Raw genomic sequence first — 15804 nt, 5'->3', positions numbered from 1 at the left:
GGGCATTCTGGAGACATAATAAATGCCTATTTGGAGCCACAGGACTGAATTATCTGCTTTAGAGAACTCAGAGTAAATTCTCTGCAAAACTCTTATTATGTAACTGACAGCATTTTGCTAATATTTTTGTCCCTTCGCTTATTTATGTAAGAACTCATTAATGTATGTGATAAAGAACTGTGTGATGCTACTTTGTCCTACAATGCAGTATATGAAAGGGTCTTTTCTGGAATACAAACTCAATGGTATTTTCTTTACAATTCAGTTCATTTCATAACATATTACATATTATATACATATTATATACGAAGTACCTACTATGTGAGAAGTATAAGACCCTGTGTTTGACCCTACAAGGGATGGGATATAACAAGATAAATACGACTTAATCCAGCAAAATTACAATCTCTTTTTTTTAAGATTTTATTTATTTATTCATGTGAGACACACACAGAGAGAGAGGCAGAGACACAGGCAGAGGGAGAAGCAGGCTCCACGCAGGGAGCCCGACATGGGACTCGATCCTGGGTCTCCAGGATCAGGCCCTGGGCCGAAGGCGGCGCTAAACCGCTAAGCCACCTGGGCTGCCCAAATTACAATCTCATAAAGAAAACAGGACATGTAGCATTAGTTACTCTACTATAATCTCCCCCACAAAGGTGTCACGGGAATGATTTAAACATGGAGTAGACATATAGAGGACAGAGATAATTTCTTAATAGAGAAGGCTGAGGGAAAAAATATTTGATCCCATGACTTAGGTAGCACTCACAATGTTTTCAATCCAAATATCAGGCATACATTAAAAAAAATTGGTACAGGCTTGGTTTCATAGTTTTTGGGCAATGGCATCATAACTCATTAGCATCTACTAAGACGTCAGAAATTCCCCCATGGTCTCCCTCAGCAGTCCTTCATTTATTGTCCTCTTCATCCCTACTCCTGGACCTCTTCCACACTGCTTCCATGGTACAGATGACTCTGGGATCATCCCAACCCTCTCTGCTTAGACACACTCAACTACCTCCTAGGAGTCCCAGTGGGAACAGGGACAGTCCTTTTTTGACTTCTCTATTCTTTAGAGTCCTCTAAATTTTTCTGCAGCTGTGATCACCTCTTACCTTTAGGGGACACTACCTTGAGGTAAAAAGATTTTGTGGCAAAGATCCACAGTGGTGTGCACAAATGTATAACATATTGAAAAATGGCTAAGATGTTGCCATGCTGATGGGTGCCTGGGTGGCTCGGTGTTTGAGCATCTGCCTTTGGCTCAGGGCATGATCCCAGGGCCCTGGGATCAAGTCCTGCATCAGGCTCCCTGTGAGGAGCCTGCTTCTCCCTTGGCCTCTGTCTCTGCCTCTCTCTCTATGTGTGTCTTATGAATAAATATATAAAATCTTTTTTTTTTAAAAGGATTTTGCCAGGATCCCTGGGTGGCGCAGCAGTTTGGCACCTGCCTTTGGCCCAGGGCACGATCCTGGAGACCCCGGATCGAATCCCACGTCGGGCTCCCGGTGCATGGAGCCTGCTTCTCCCTCTGCCTATGTCTCTGCCTCTCTCTCTGTGTGTGTGTGACTATCATAAATAAATAAAAAAAAAAAATTAAAAAAAAAAACTTCGTCATTCTTTAAAAAAAAAAAAAAGGATTTTGCCATGACATGACAGAATGAACTACTCTTTACATATTGCAAATAGGAAAGTTTAGAGGTCAGTTTCAACGTGCCACCTCAAAAAATGGGCTGGGGGTAGTGGTACTTTGGTTCCAAGTCGCAATTGAGAGTTTGCCACTTAACTGACTGAATCACCCAGGCACCCCATGATGGTAGTTTTAAATGTATCTTAGGAAAAATATCAGAAATCCAATGGATATTTTCTTCGATAGATAATTAAAAAAACATAAATAAGTAAATACAATTAAGTACATTAATCACTCTGAACTTTAACTCATCTTGAGTCCCCTGTTTCTTCACTCTGATCTCCCTAATTTACTTTTACTTTCTGAATACCACACTAACAAATACAAGGTTTTATCTGGAAGGCAAATGGGAAAATTCTAGTTTTTTCAAGCAGAAGAAATGTATGGTATCCATGTGTTTCAGAGAAAAATAACCTATAGGTGTAATAAGAATTAAGTGCATTAACTGTTAACATAATTTATGGACCAGAGTTGTCAAAAAGAAGGCACTGGGACTAAAATAAGAACATAGAATCTTAGTTATGAACATTGATTTTTTTAATCGCACAGCCCTGAATTTCAGTCCTATTCTAGATTATTTACCATGTGAATTTGGAAAAGTTTTAAAATATTTTTAAGGGACACCTGGGTGGCTCAGCTGTTGAACGTCTGCCTTGGCTCAGGGCATGATCCCCGAGTTCCTGGATCGAGTCCCACATCAGGCTCTTTGCCTGGAGCCTGCTTCTCCCTCTGCCTATGTCTCTGCCCCTCTCTGTGTTTTTCATGAATGAATGAATGAATGAATAAATCTTGTTGCTTATGAGCCTTCAAGATTTAGCTTTCTAGGAAACAAAAAAGATTCATGGCATAGAGTCAAAGATTTCGGTGGCAATCCCATGGGAAAAGCCCCAAACCACTGGGTAGGTACATGAGATATCTGCACCATTTCCTGGATGGAAACCAAAAGGAAGCAGAAATTCCTCACAGAATAATGAGCTGACAAGTCTAAGAAAGAAGGGGCCTTCTATGTCCATGCAGAGTTGCTTATACCTCAACATGGAACAGATCAGTTAGTAAATGTCTTTCGATCAGTACCAGAATAGTATGGAAGAAATAGAGAGCCACTGCGATTGAAAGACGTGCCTCAGCAACAGGCGTACAGACCAATTTCCCATGGTCAGATAGCAGTTTGGACACCTCAGTGGCTATTAGTATACATCAATGACACAGAGCAACCAGATAAGTGCCACTTCACCATTTTACAGCCTCTACAGCACCAAAAGACTCTAGAACATAGACACACTCATGAGGGCAATTAAGAAATCCTAAATCTCTGGCAGTCTTGGAACAGAGAATCAAACTAGACATCAAGTGAGCTATTTAGAACTACAGAATTGGGATCCCTGGGTGGCGCAGCGGTTTGGCGCCTGTCTTTGGCCCAGGGCGCGATCCTGGAGACCCGGGATCGAATCCCACATCGGGCTCCCGGTGCATGGAGCCTGCTTCTCCCTCTGCCTGTGTCTCTGCCTCTCTCTCTCTCTCTCTGTGACTATCATAAATTTAAAAAAAATTAAAAAAAATAGAACTACAGAATTGTACATTTCTTACATATGCCAGTGTATAGACAGAGATTGCTATCAGTGCATATAGAATATATGATCCATGCATTGTTTTCCCATTTCCAGAGAAGGTTCCCCTGTCAAATAGGTTTGGAAAATTCATACTTTCCCTTTGAAAGTCAAATGCCCCAATTTTTTTCCATATTTATTTGACATTACTTGACCCTTTTGAAGTGACCCCATTAATTAATCATCCTGGGGACATTTACACTACATGAACATGCTGTATATTGGCCATGGTGAAAATAAGGCTAAGTGAATTAAAATACACTAATCAACCTTCTTCCTTAGATACAGGCCACAAGACCATGAAAAGCAGTGCTTTCAGAACTTGGCATTTTGGTGGTGCGCTGGCACTTGTCAGAACAACCAGTGCACAACTGCACCATCTGCAAAACCAGGACAGCTCTTTGGAGTTTCCCTCACAGATATCTGTGATAATGACAACTTGCCCTTCCCAATTCTGGTAGGTCTCAGTTTGGTCTTTTATTGCCTTCCTGAGGAGAAGGAACTTGGAGAGGCCAAGTGTTTTCATACAAACCTACCCCCAAATGTGGAAATTATTAGACAGCCCCTGGCTGTGGCTGAGAAGCCTTGGTAGTGTCATTTGATTTAGCCACTGCAGAGTCATGAGGCCAATACAGCAGCACAACTTTTTGTCCATTCCACTTGTTTCCATAGAGACCCATGTAGGCCTGTTCAGATCAGTCAAAATGGACTCTGTGTGCATGAATCATCTTCACATTTTCCCACTGTTTTCTGAACTTACAGTAGACTCCAGTCTCCTTAAACTGAGTCTACTTAATCTAAAAACAGAAAACATCTTACCTAAGCATAAAGACTCACCCTGCAGCAAATATGAATCCATTAATCCTAACAGAATATGTTAAATGACAGCCACTAGTTTGGCCTGTGTTATCTCAAATCGGTCTACTGAATTGTTGCTGTGCAAATTTACTAAGTACCCAGTACCTCTGCAAGCACTACACTAGATTTGGGAATGTATGCTAGGTGTGAAGACATATACCACGTTAGTTACATGCTAGCTACTACCCCGGTACTTGTATCACGGCAATTTTTGGGGGTAGGTAGAACTATCATCCTCCACAATTTACAAATGAATTAGAAATGTTTCAGTACAGTTAACATGTGCCCCAGGTCACACAATAGAATAGAAGGATAATAGATTTCCGATCCCTTGGTCTTTCTGACTTCAGCCCTTATTATCTTTCTACACTGCAGGAAGAGGACATGAAGATAGATCAAAGGACAGTGAAAGACTCATGAAGGGAATGTAATTGGAGAATAAGAAGAGAGCATTTGAGCTTGATTTTAATAGAGGAAATGAAATAGAGGTAGTACGAATGCAGCATGCAATCACTTAAAGAGGAATCAACAAATGGGAAATGAGTACGGCAAAAAAATTTCCATACTTGGGGGAAGAGCATCTATGGAAGGGAATAAGGAGAAAAGACTGGTAAAGTAGGAGACAGGCAAGGATTCCACAAAGGCCTTGAAACATGGAGTTTGATTTAAAAGGGTAAATGCAATGAAAAAAATCAAATTAAAATAAGTGATTACAATGTTTCAGTGTATGACTGTAAGGTGGATTTTTGGGTAGAAACTATAGAGAGACATTGACTAAAGAATCTAAATTGACTTTAGTCTCCCCATCTGTAAAACCACATATTGTCACATTCCCTAGGTCTTTCATAAAGGAAGCAAGCTTTTGCTCTGGGATTGGGATATGAAATGCCATATACTATTCTTCTTTTCCTACAGAATATGCTTTCATTTATCAATCAGAAAGGACCACTCATGAAAGACATCTTCAGAAAATCAGGAAGTAGAAAATCATGCAGAATCCTAAAGGAGAAACTAAATATTGGGGACAGAGTGAACTTGGACAGCGAATCTGTCCTTGTGGTAGCATCGGTTTTAAAGGTGGGGAAAGTTCTAGCTTTATCCACACATGAGTAGCTCAAGTGGTGATTGGTGTCTTTCAATCATGATTTTCCAAGAACCATCATAGGCATAACTGATTAAGAACTTGACACACTGGAAAAAACTTCATCAAATCAAAATTTAAGGAAGATACTGTAGGAGTTAAAAGCCCCAAACATTAGAAATACTTTGTTTTTACCACACACCGCCCACCTGAAGACTCCATGCAGAATACTAATGCTAATATGACTACTAGTAATAATAATAAATTTCAAAATATCCACTGGCACATACATGATGTTTACCAAAGCAAACACCTGCTTTTGATGACGTCCTCACCACCCTAATGAAGGCAGTTTCCAAAAGAAAAATCATATGATACATTTGAGAATAGACATAGAAGTTCACAATAGTAAGCAAATGTTTACTTTATGAGGAATCCAAAAAGGCTCAGTGAGGTGACCAAATCATTCTTAAGCATCATTGTCTCCTGTTTCTTAGTGCCTTTTACTTTATAAGTCATGGAGGAAATATTTTGCCATTTGTGTCTCTTTTTACCACATCCTAAGCATCCTTTTGTTAATATTTGTGATGTCTAGCCCACCATCCAAAGTGATAACAACATGGCAACCAGCTCTTGCTACATGCCTCTTTTGATAAATCTAACTTTTGAAGTAGGTGCAATGGACAAAAGTAGTTTGGAATTCTGAAAATTCAATAGATCGACTAAGAAATAGATTAATTTTGAAATTATACACCCTAAATCACAGATATCGCATTGTATTGCTAAAATGGTAATAGAGAAAGAAGTGAGAACTAGAACAAAGAATTTAATCCATCTACCTTGGTACATGCTAACACCTCTAAACAAAACTATGGTAATGCAGTAATGATGACACTCTTAGAATCAAGGTCATATTTGGTCCTTCCTTGTCACATTTGGTCTTTCCTTCTACCCCATTACTGTTCAACTATACAATAATAGCAATACTCCCTAACCACTACTACACTGGGCTACAGTAAAACACACCACAATGTATATATCAAGCGACAGGGGAAAGAATGATGATACATTAGGTACACAGATAACATGATAAGTGTAGCCCTCTTTAAGGTGCACACATGGAATTGACTTTTCTAGCAAGACTTAGTCAGGTCTTTTCTATTTCTGTGTTATAAGCACAGACTAGGAAGATGGTGACCACGTGTGCATAGAGTTCTTAGACATTTCTAAAGTTTTCCCTTCCTAAAGTTGACTAATCTTTGTGGAGAATCAGACTCTGCAACCTTGGCCTGAATAGTATCATATCAAACTATCTGGAGAACTGGCCTACACTAGAAATGAATATATCCTCAGGACCAACATGAGTTTGCCATTAGACCGTCTACTTTTATACAGTTAAGGAAAGGAAGAATGAAGCAATTATGAGAGTAGCTTTTGTAATAGTTTGCAAAAAAGTACACAAAAGAGTAAGTGCGATATGATGGAAGGGAGCTTTGTCTTCCTTTCCACTGAAGCCTAGGCTCTGCTTTGATGCTTTCATTTTTTTGTTGGAGAAAATCCACTCTCCTGCTTTTGCACGTGCAAGTAAATGGATAGTCAGAGCTGAGCTCCGTGTGGGTCACAGTTTGGGTATCTATGAAGGAAGTAGGGACCAAAGTGAAGTTTCAACTCAGTGTTTTCTCTGTAAAACTTCCAATATATATTTTCTATTTTATATCTATGTTTGTTTGTATATATCTTTTTTAATCTACATAAGGATTTTTTTCAAGATATCCAGGGAAGTATATTTTCATTCGACCTCTATGATAAATGGCTTGGTGTTATGGATGAATTGACTGAGGAGGAGAAAATAAATGTAGCCCAAAGGTAATGATACAATAATTACTCTATTCTGGTCATGTCTCTGAAATACAGCAAATATACTATTAGGAAAATATTGGCTTATATTTTGCCACTTTGTCCTCCAAAATAACAATCAATGCCAAAGAGTTTTAATTCTTCACACCCATGGAGGCCAGTTTCAGAATACAGGCATGCCTTATGGCTATTAATGCTCTTCGCCTGAAGAGCATTATTAATGTGGACTCCTTAGCCATTGTACACCTTCTGAATATGTGAAGCTGGTAGACAAAATTCAGTGGCCTACGAGAGATACTAGAGCATCAACAGCCAGTGGTATAACCTTAAGTTTGTCAAACATTACCAGAGTGGGTTACCTCAGAAATCGAATTCAGTGAAACATTTTTGTATACATTCATGCCTGGAACTCTGCTACAGCGGGTTGTGTACTAGATCTAAAAAGATGTCCTCTGTTCTCCGTCTCTATGCTTCCAGCTTCCTAAGTGCAATGACTTGCCTTATTCAAAAGTGCATCTTTCTGACTTTAGGCTTCTAGCCCAGCTGCCAAAAGCGAATCTTGTTCTCTTGTGATGCCGTTTTGGAGTGTTATACAACATTGAGCAACGAACCTCATCCAATCAGATGACAGCTTTTATTTTATCACTGCATATAGCCCCAAGCATTCTTTGTCTGTCTAATTCCTGCAGCTTGGAATTGTAAGACAACTTCCTAAAAAAGGTAGAGAGAGCTCTCATTTGTGTCCTCTGGGGTTTAGAATCCATGCTTTGAATGTGAAATGTGTAGTAGTAAATCGGATGGATCAGTACTGAAAAGAGCAATCTTATAGGCTTCCTTGGAATGGCAGAGTTTGTTATCCTACTCGGGTGGAATGTGGGAAGGGGTGTTGTTAAAGTGGGAAATGCAGAGCAGTTGAGTAGCTCCTTTCCTATCCAGGAGATTCAATACTAGACTGACTAAACAAAAGAGAGAGAAGAGTGGGGTGATATGGTAGAAAAGAACCTGGGCTCCAGAGTTTGACATGCCAAGCTTCAACTCTCAACCTGATCCTTGAGGGGGGAGCTTGGAACCTTGGGCAAAGCCATGGCTCCTCATGACACAGTGGTAACAATACCTAGCTCCTCTGGTCGTTACTGGCACATCCTAGGTGGCTTGGGCACTATGAGCACCCATGGCTCCAAACACATTGGCCTTGCTCTGCAAGTTGTGGCTCATTTAGAAAAATACTTGGCTACTGTTTTGCCTCTGCTACATCAGACAGAAACTACTAGAGTATTCCAGGACATCCTAATGGAGCCACAATGCCTAATACGATGATAGCTTTTCCGCAAGCTCATGTCTAGAGCCCGCATTAGGCAAAGCAAGACATGAGAAGGGGACTGCCCTGCAGTTAGACACACGTTTTCTCTCCAGCCATGTGAGTTTTTCCTCAAAAAACAAAACAAAAACAAACAAACAAAAAAAAGCCCACAGGAATCTCCAAATTCCACTAAGATACTTCCTCATTTAAGAAATGGATTTCATCAGTTTTTGTCTATGCTTTATGCATTTAAATAAGATGTTATACATAAGTTACAACCCAATATAAAGTGGAAACGAAATTTTGAAAAATAAGTAGTTTAATAAATTAGGTTACTTTGAAAACCATCCTAGTTTTAAAAATGTAACCATTGATATCACAATGTTAGCTATTAAACTAGGCCACAAATTAGAACTTTAGCCCACTGACTAGTAGTATTTTAAAATCTGTACCCAAAGTTCACTGTAAAGTATCACTCTATGTTATTTTTCTTAGAGAACTCTGGTCTCTCTCTATTTTTATCAACTCTGAATTCTTCTTAGAAGTCTTTCACATTATTGGTTAGATCCAAGATTTTAAACAAAATGTGACTTATAGCTATACTATATGATAAAGAGCACCGCTTTGTGGTCTTTTTGCATTACAGGCTTGTCTTGTACACTTTTTGATTGATAATGGCCTCAAGATATTTGGAGAAGACATCACTTCTCTCTTGGGAGAGAATTAAAAATGAGTTGTGATAACAATGAGAAGGCTGCAGGTACTGTGAATAACTTAATTGGCTTTGGCCAGATATAGACAGCAAGGTTGCCAGAGTTCATGGTAGATACTTAGCCCTGTTCTGGAGCCCAGAGCATCCCCAGGGCAATGATCGATTGCCAGCTGCTCCTTCTTCCAAAGGCTGGCTCAGAGGTCAAGGGAAGTTTCACACTGCTGGAGACCAAAGAAAGCATAGAAACTTCAAGAAGTTTCTAGCAGTATTAGGAGATAGCATGGTATGATAGAGCGTTTGGCAATTTTTTCTAACAAAATTTTAAATTGATCCCATATCTATATTATATTATATTATATTATATTATATTATATTATATTATATATGCAGTTAGGCATATAATACGCAATTATGTAAATCTATTTATAATATATAAATGTGTTCTGGTTGAAACCAGAGCATGAGGCTTTTATTCATTCTTCCTCCTTGTTTTGCTCAGTGCTCTTGAGGCACCACAGGATTCCAGTTTTCTTTAAAATGAGTTGAAGGGAACCAGCATCATTGAGTACAAAGGACTTGACTTGATGTCAAACTACCTCTCCAGAGTACAAACTCCAGTGCCCCCATTTATCAGCTATATGACCTTTGGCCAATTACTCTAGCTCAGTAACAGTTTATTCATCTCTAAAATTTGGATAAAAATAATGTATCAATCTTAGAAATGATGTAAACATTAAATAAGATAATGATGTAAAATACATTTCTAATAAAGCAATTAATAGAACTAGGAGAAGTTCCCCCTGAGACTAGTGCGAGTGTTATTGGAGCCTAGCTGACCACAGCTCACTGGCAACACCCCATTTTGTAAAACAGAGTTTAGATTCAGAACCTGGAGACACATATCATAAATCCCTCCCTACTTTTGACATGTCTTCGCTTTATGACATATACCTCATTGTGTTGAGGGAATCTTTAGGGTAATCCGTGTCATCAGGAATTAAGATGAGTCTAGTGTCATGTCTGAGAATATGCTGGATAAGACAAGTGTCTGTTTTTCATTTCATCAGTGACAGAAAAACAAACTACTGAATCCAAGCCACTGAGAGTGATAACGATTTCCAAAAGAGCACAACTGCAGAATGCTACCAAGTCCCTATCTGGCATGGGTCCATCCACCTACATGTCTACAGTTTACTAAGTCACAAAAGACTGGAATCTCCATAATGACCCTTGACACTTCCTCTTTCTTTATTTTTCCAATGAATGAGAAATGAACCCCTTCCAAGACCAAGCTATTTCCATTTAAAGCTTTTTCCTTGGTCCCTTACATTCATATTGAGGAAATCTTCCCACAAATTATCTCCTCTATCTTCAATGCCTACCATATCCTATGACATATTTTTGGAATCGTACTGTATTGTACTGTATGGTATTGTATTGTGTTGTATGTTTTTATATGGATACTAAAAATCATTCCATAACTCAGTAGGTTAGACAACCATTTCATTTGTTTATGATTCACAGAACACTTCAGTGGAGGCTCACCTGAGCAGTTCTGGCCGCAGCTGAGGTCACTTATGCAATTGCAGTTAGCCTGCAGCTCATCTGGAGCTAACCTAGGTGTCTGTCTATTGGTGCTGGCTCTTATTGGTCCCCATGTCTTCAAGTAGTTGGAATTCTGAAAATTCAATAGATCGACTCAAGAAATAGATTAATTTTGAAGTTATACAGCTAAATCACAGATATCCAGTTCTATTTCTAAAAGGGAAATTGAGAAAGAAGTGAAAACGAAAACAAAGAATTTAATCCATCTACCTTGGCACTTGCTAAAAGCTCTGAACAAAACTATGTTAAGGCAATAATGATGACACTCTTAGAATCAAGGTCATATTTGGTCCATTACTGTTCAACTCTATGATAAATCGCAATAGTCCCTGACCACTACTACACTGGGCTACAGTAAAACACAGCACTAATATATATATATATATATATATATATATATATATATATATATATATATAGGCATCAAGAGACAGGGGAAAGAATGATGATACATTAGGTACTCAGATAACATGATAAGTGTTGCCCTCTTTAAGGTGCACACATGGAATTCATGTTTCTAGAAGACTTAGTAGGGTCTTTTCTATTTCCATGTTATAAGCACAGACTAGGAAGATGGTGACCACGTGTGCATAGAGTTCTTAGACATTTCTAAAGTTTTCCCTTCCTAAAGTTGACTAATCTTTGTGGAGAATCAGACTCTGCAACCTTGGCCTGAATAGTATCATGTCAAACTATCTGGAGAATTGGCCTACACTAGAAATGAATATATCCTCAGGGCCAACATGAGGTTGTCATTAGACCATCTACTTTTATACAGTTAAGGAAAGGAAGAATGAAGCAATTATGAGAGTAGCTTTTGTAATAGTTTGCAAAAAAGTACACAAAAGAGTAAGTGCGATATGATGGAAGGGAGCTTTGTCTTCCTTTCCACTGAAGCCTAGGCTCTGCTTTGATGCTTTCATTTTTGTTGGAGAAAATCCACACACCTGCTTTTGCATGTGCAAGTCAATGGATAGTCAGAGCTGAGCTCCGCGTGGGTCACAGTTTGGGTATCTATGAAGGAAGTAGGGACTGAGAGAAGCTTCAACTAAGTGTTTTCTCTGTAATATTTCCAATAAATATTTTATATTATATATACATATATATGTGCATATATTTATATTTTTTAATCTACATAAGGATTTTCTTCGAAATATCCAAGGATGTATATTTTCATTCTACCTTTATGATAAATGCCTTGGTGTTATTGATGAATCGAGTGAGGAGGAGAAAATAAATGCAGCCCAAATGTAATGATACAATAATTGCTCTTGTCTGGTCATTTCTCAGAAATACAGCCAATATACTATTAGGAAAATATTGTCTTACTTTTTGCCACTTTGTCCACTAAAATACCGATCAATGCCAAAGAGTTTCAATTCTACATACCCGTGGAGGCATGTTTCAGAATACAGGCATGTGTTATGGCTATTATTGCTCTTCACTTGACCTTATTAATGTAGATTCCTTAGCCATTGTACACCTTCTGAATATATGAAACTGGTAGACAAAATTCAGTGGCCTAAGAGATATCCTAGAGCATCAACAGCCCATGGTATAACCTTACGTTTGTCAAACATTTAACCAGAGTGGGTTACCTCAGAAATCGAATTCGGTGAAACATTTTTGTATACATTCATGCCTGGAACTCTGCTACAGCGGGTTGTGTACTAGATCTAAAAAGATGTCCTCTGTTCTCCGTCTCTATGCTTCCAGCTTCCTAAGTGCAATGACTTGCCTTATTCAAAAGTGCATCTTTCTGACTTTAGGCTTCTAGCCCAGCTGCCAAAAGCGAATGTTGTTCTCTTGTGATGCCGTTTTGGAGTGTTATACAACATTGAGCAATGAACCTCATCCAATCAGATGACAGCTTTTATTTTATCACTGCGTATAGCCCCAAGCATTCTTTGTCCGTCTAATTCCTGCAGCTTGGAATTGTAAGACAACTTCCTAAAAAAGGTAGAGAGAGCTCTCATTTGTGTCCTCTGGGGTTTAGAATCCATAGTAGTAAATCGGATGCATCAGTACTGAAAAGAGCACATCTTCATAGGCTTCCTTGGAATGGCAGAGTTTGTTATCCTACTCGGGTGGAATATGGGAAGGGGTGTTGTTAAAGTGGGAAATGCAGAGCAGTTGAGTAGCTCCTTTCCTATCCAGGAGATTCAATACTAGACTGACTAAACAAAAGAGATAGAGTGGGGTGATATGGTAGAAAAGAACCTGGGCTCCGGAGTTTGACATGCCAAGCTTCAACTCTCAACCTGATCCTTGAGGGGGGAGCTTGGAACCTTGGGCAAAGCCATGGCTCCTCATGACACAGTGGTAACAACACCCAGCTCCTCTGGTCATTAAGGCACATTCTAGTTGGCTCGGGCACTATGAGCACCCATGGCTCCAAATACATTGGCCTTGCTCTGCAAGTTGTGGCTCATTTAGAAAAATACTTGGCTACTGTTTTGCCTCTGCTACATCAGACAGAAACCTCTAGAGTATTGCAGGAATTCCTAATGTAGTCACACCTACCTAATAAGATGACAGCTTTTTCCCAGCCCATGTCTAGAGCCAGCATTAGGCAAAGCAAGACATGAGAAGGGACTGCAGTTAGACAGACAGACATGTTTTCTCTCCAGCCATGTGAGATTTTCCTCAAAAAACAGACAAATGAACAAACAAAAAAACCCACGAGAATCTCCACGTTCCAACTAAGATACTTCCTCTTTTAAGAAATGGATTTCATAAGTTTTTGTCTATGGTTTACGCATTTAAATAAGATATTATACATAAGTTACAATCCAATATAAACTGGAAATGAGATTTTGAAAAATAAGTAAAGTTTAATAAAGTAGGTTACTTTGAAAACCATGCTAGTTTAAAAAATGTAACCATTGATATCACAATGTTAGCTATTAAACTAGGCGACAAATTAGAACTTTAGCCCACTGACTAGTAGTATTTTAAAATCCGTACCCAAAGTACACTGTAAAGTATCACTCTATGTTATTTTTCGTAGAGAACTCAGGTTTCTCTATATTTTTATCAACTCTGAATTCTTCTTAGAAGTCTTTCACATTATTGGTTAGATCCAAGATTTATAAACAAAATGTGACTTATAGCTATGCCATATAAAAAAGAGCACCCCTTTGTGGTCTTTTTGCATTACAGGCTTGTCTTGTACACTTTTTGATTGAAAATTGCCTCAAGATATTTGGAGAAGACATCACTTCTCTCTTGGGAGAGAATTCAATGAGTTGTGATAACAATGAGAAGGCCGCAGGTACTGTGAATAATTTAATTGGCTTTGGCCAGATGCAGACAGCAAGGTTGCCGGGGGTCATGGTAGATACTTCGCCCCGTTTTGGAGCCCAGAGCATCCCCAGGGCAATGATTCCCAGCTGCTCCTTTTTCCGAAGGCTAGCTCACAGTTCAAGGGAGGTTTCATACTGTTGGAGAACAAAGAAAGCATAGAAACTTCAAGAAGTTTCTAGCAGTATTAGGAGATAGCATGGTATGATAGAGTGTTTGGGAATTTTTTTTTAAACACAGTTTTAAATGGATCCCACATATATATTATATTATATATGTAGTTAAGCATATAATGCATAATTTTGTATTTCTATTTGTAATATATAAATGTGTTCTGTTTGAAACCAGAGTGCAAGGCTTTATTCCTCCTCCCTCCTCGTTTTGCTCAGTGGTCTTGAGGTACCATAGGATTCCAGTGCTCTTTGAAATGAGTTGAAAAGAACCAACATCATTGAGTAAAAAAGGACTTGACTTGACTTCAAACCACCTCTCCAGAGTACAAACTCCAGTGCTCCCATTAATCAGCTATATGACATTTGACCTATTACTCAAGCTCAGTATCAGTTTATTGATCCCTAATATGTGGATAAAAATAATGTCTAAATCTCAGATATGCTGTAAAGATTAAATAAAATAATGTATGTAAAATACATTTCTAATAAAGCAACTAATGGATCTAGAAGTTCCCCCCTGAGACTAGAGCGAGTATTATTGGAGCCTAGCTGACCACAGCTCTCTGGCAACACCCTATTTTGTAAAACAGAGTTTAGATTCAGAACCTAGAGACACATATCATAAATCTCTCCATAGTTTTGACATGTCTGCATTTTTACGACATATACCTCATTGTGTTGAGGAAATCTTTAGGGTAACCCACGTCATTAGGAATTAAGATTAGTCTAGTGTCATGTCTGAGAATATGCTGGTATAAGACAATTGTTTGTTTTTCATCAGTGACATAAAAACAAACTCCTGAAAATAAGCCACTGAGAGTGATAGTGATTTCCAAAAAGGCAAAACTGTAGAATGCTACAAAGTACCCATCTGGCACGGGTCCATCCATCTACATGTCTACAGTTTACTAAGTCCTGAAGACTGGAATCTCCATAATGACGCTTGACTTTTCCTCTTTCTTTATTTTTCCAGTGAATGAGAAATGAACCCCTTCCAAGACCCAGCTATTTCCATTTAATTTTTTTCCCTTGGTCCCATATATTCATATTGAGGAAATCTTCCCACAAAATATCTCCTTTTTCTTCAATGCCTACCATATCCTATTACATACTTTTTGTATTGTATTTTAATGTATTGTATTGTACTGTACTGTATTGTGTTGTGTTGTATGTTTTTATATGGATAATAAAAATCATTCCATAACTCAGTAGGTTGGACAACTTTTTAACTTGGTTATGATTCACATAACACTTCAGTGGAGGCTCATCTGAGGTCACTTGTGCACTTGCAGTTAGCCTGCAGCTCATCTGGAGCTAACCTAGGTGGCTGTCTGTTGGAGCTGGCTCTCAATTGGTCCTCATGTCTTCCATAAGGTAGCTTCTCCTCCTTTCATAGGGTGGAGGAAGAGTTCCCAGAACCAAAAGAGACTTTTCAAGAGTTAATGTGGGAGAGGACTGTGCAAAGGACCACGCCCAAGATGGTGGTTTACAAGATGAGGAGGCATTATTTCTTGAGACCACACATCATAAAACTCATGGCAGCACCACTACTACTACATATATCCTCTTCTTCACTGGCTTTTAATCCTCAGTTCTCTACAACAGCATTTCC

Source organism: Vulpes vulpes, unplaced genomic scaffold (genome assembly GCF_048418805.1).
Source record: "Vulpes vulpes isolate BD-2025 unplaced genomic scaffold, VulVul3 u000000682, whole genome shotgun sequence".
Taxonomy (NCBI): domain Eukaryota; kingdom Metazoa; phylum Chordata; class Mammalia; order Carnivora; family Canidae; genus Vulpes; species Vulpes vulpes.
This window is presented reverse-complemented; position numbering follows the sequence as displayed.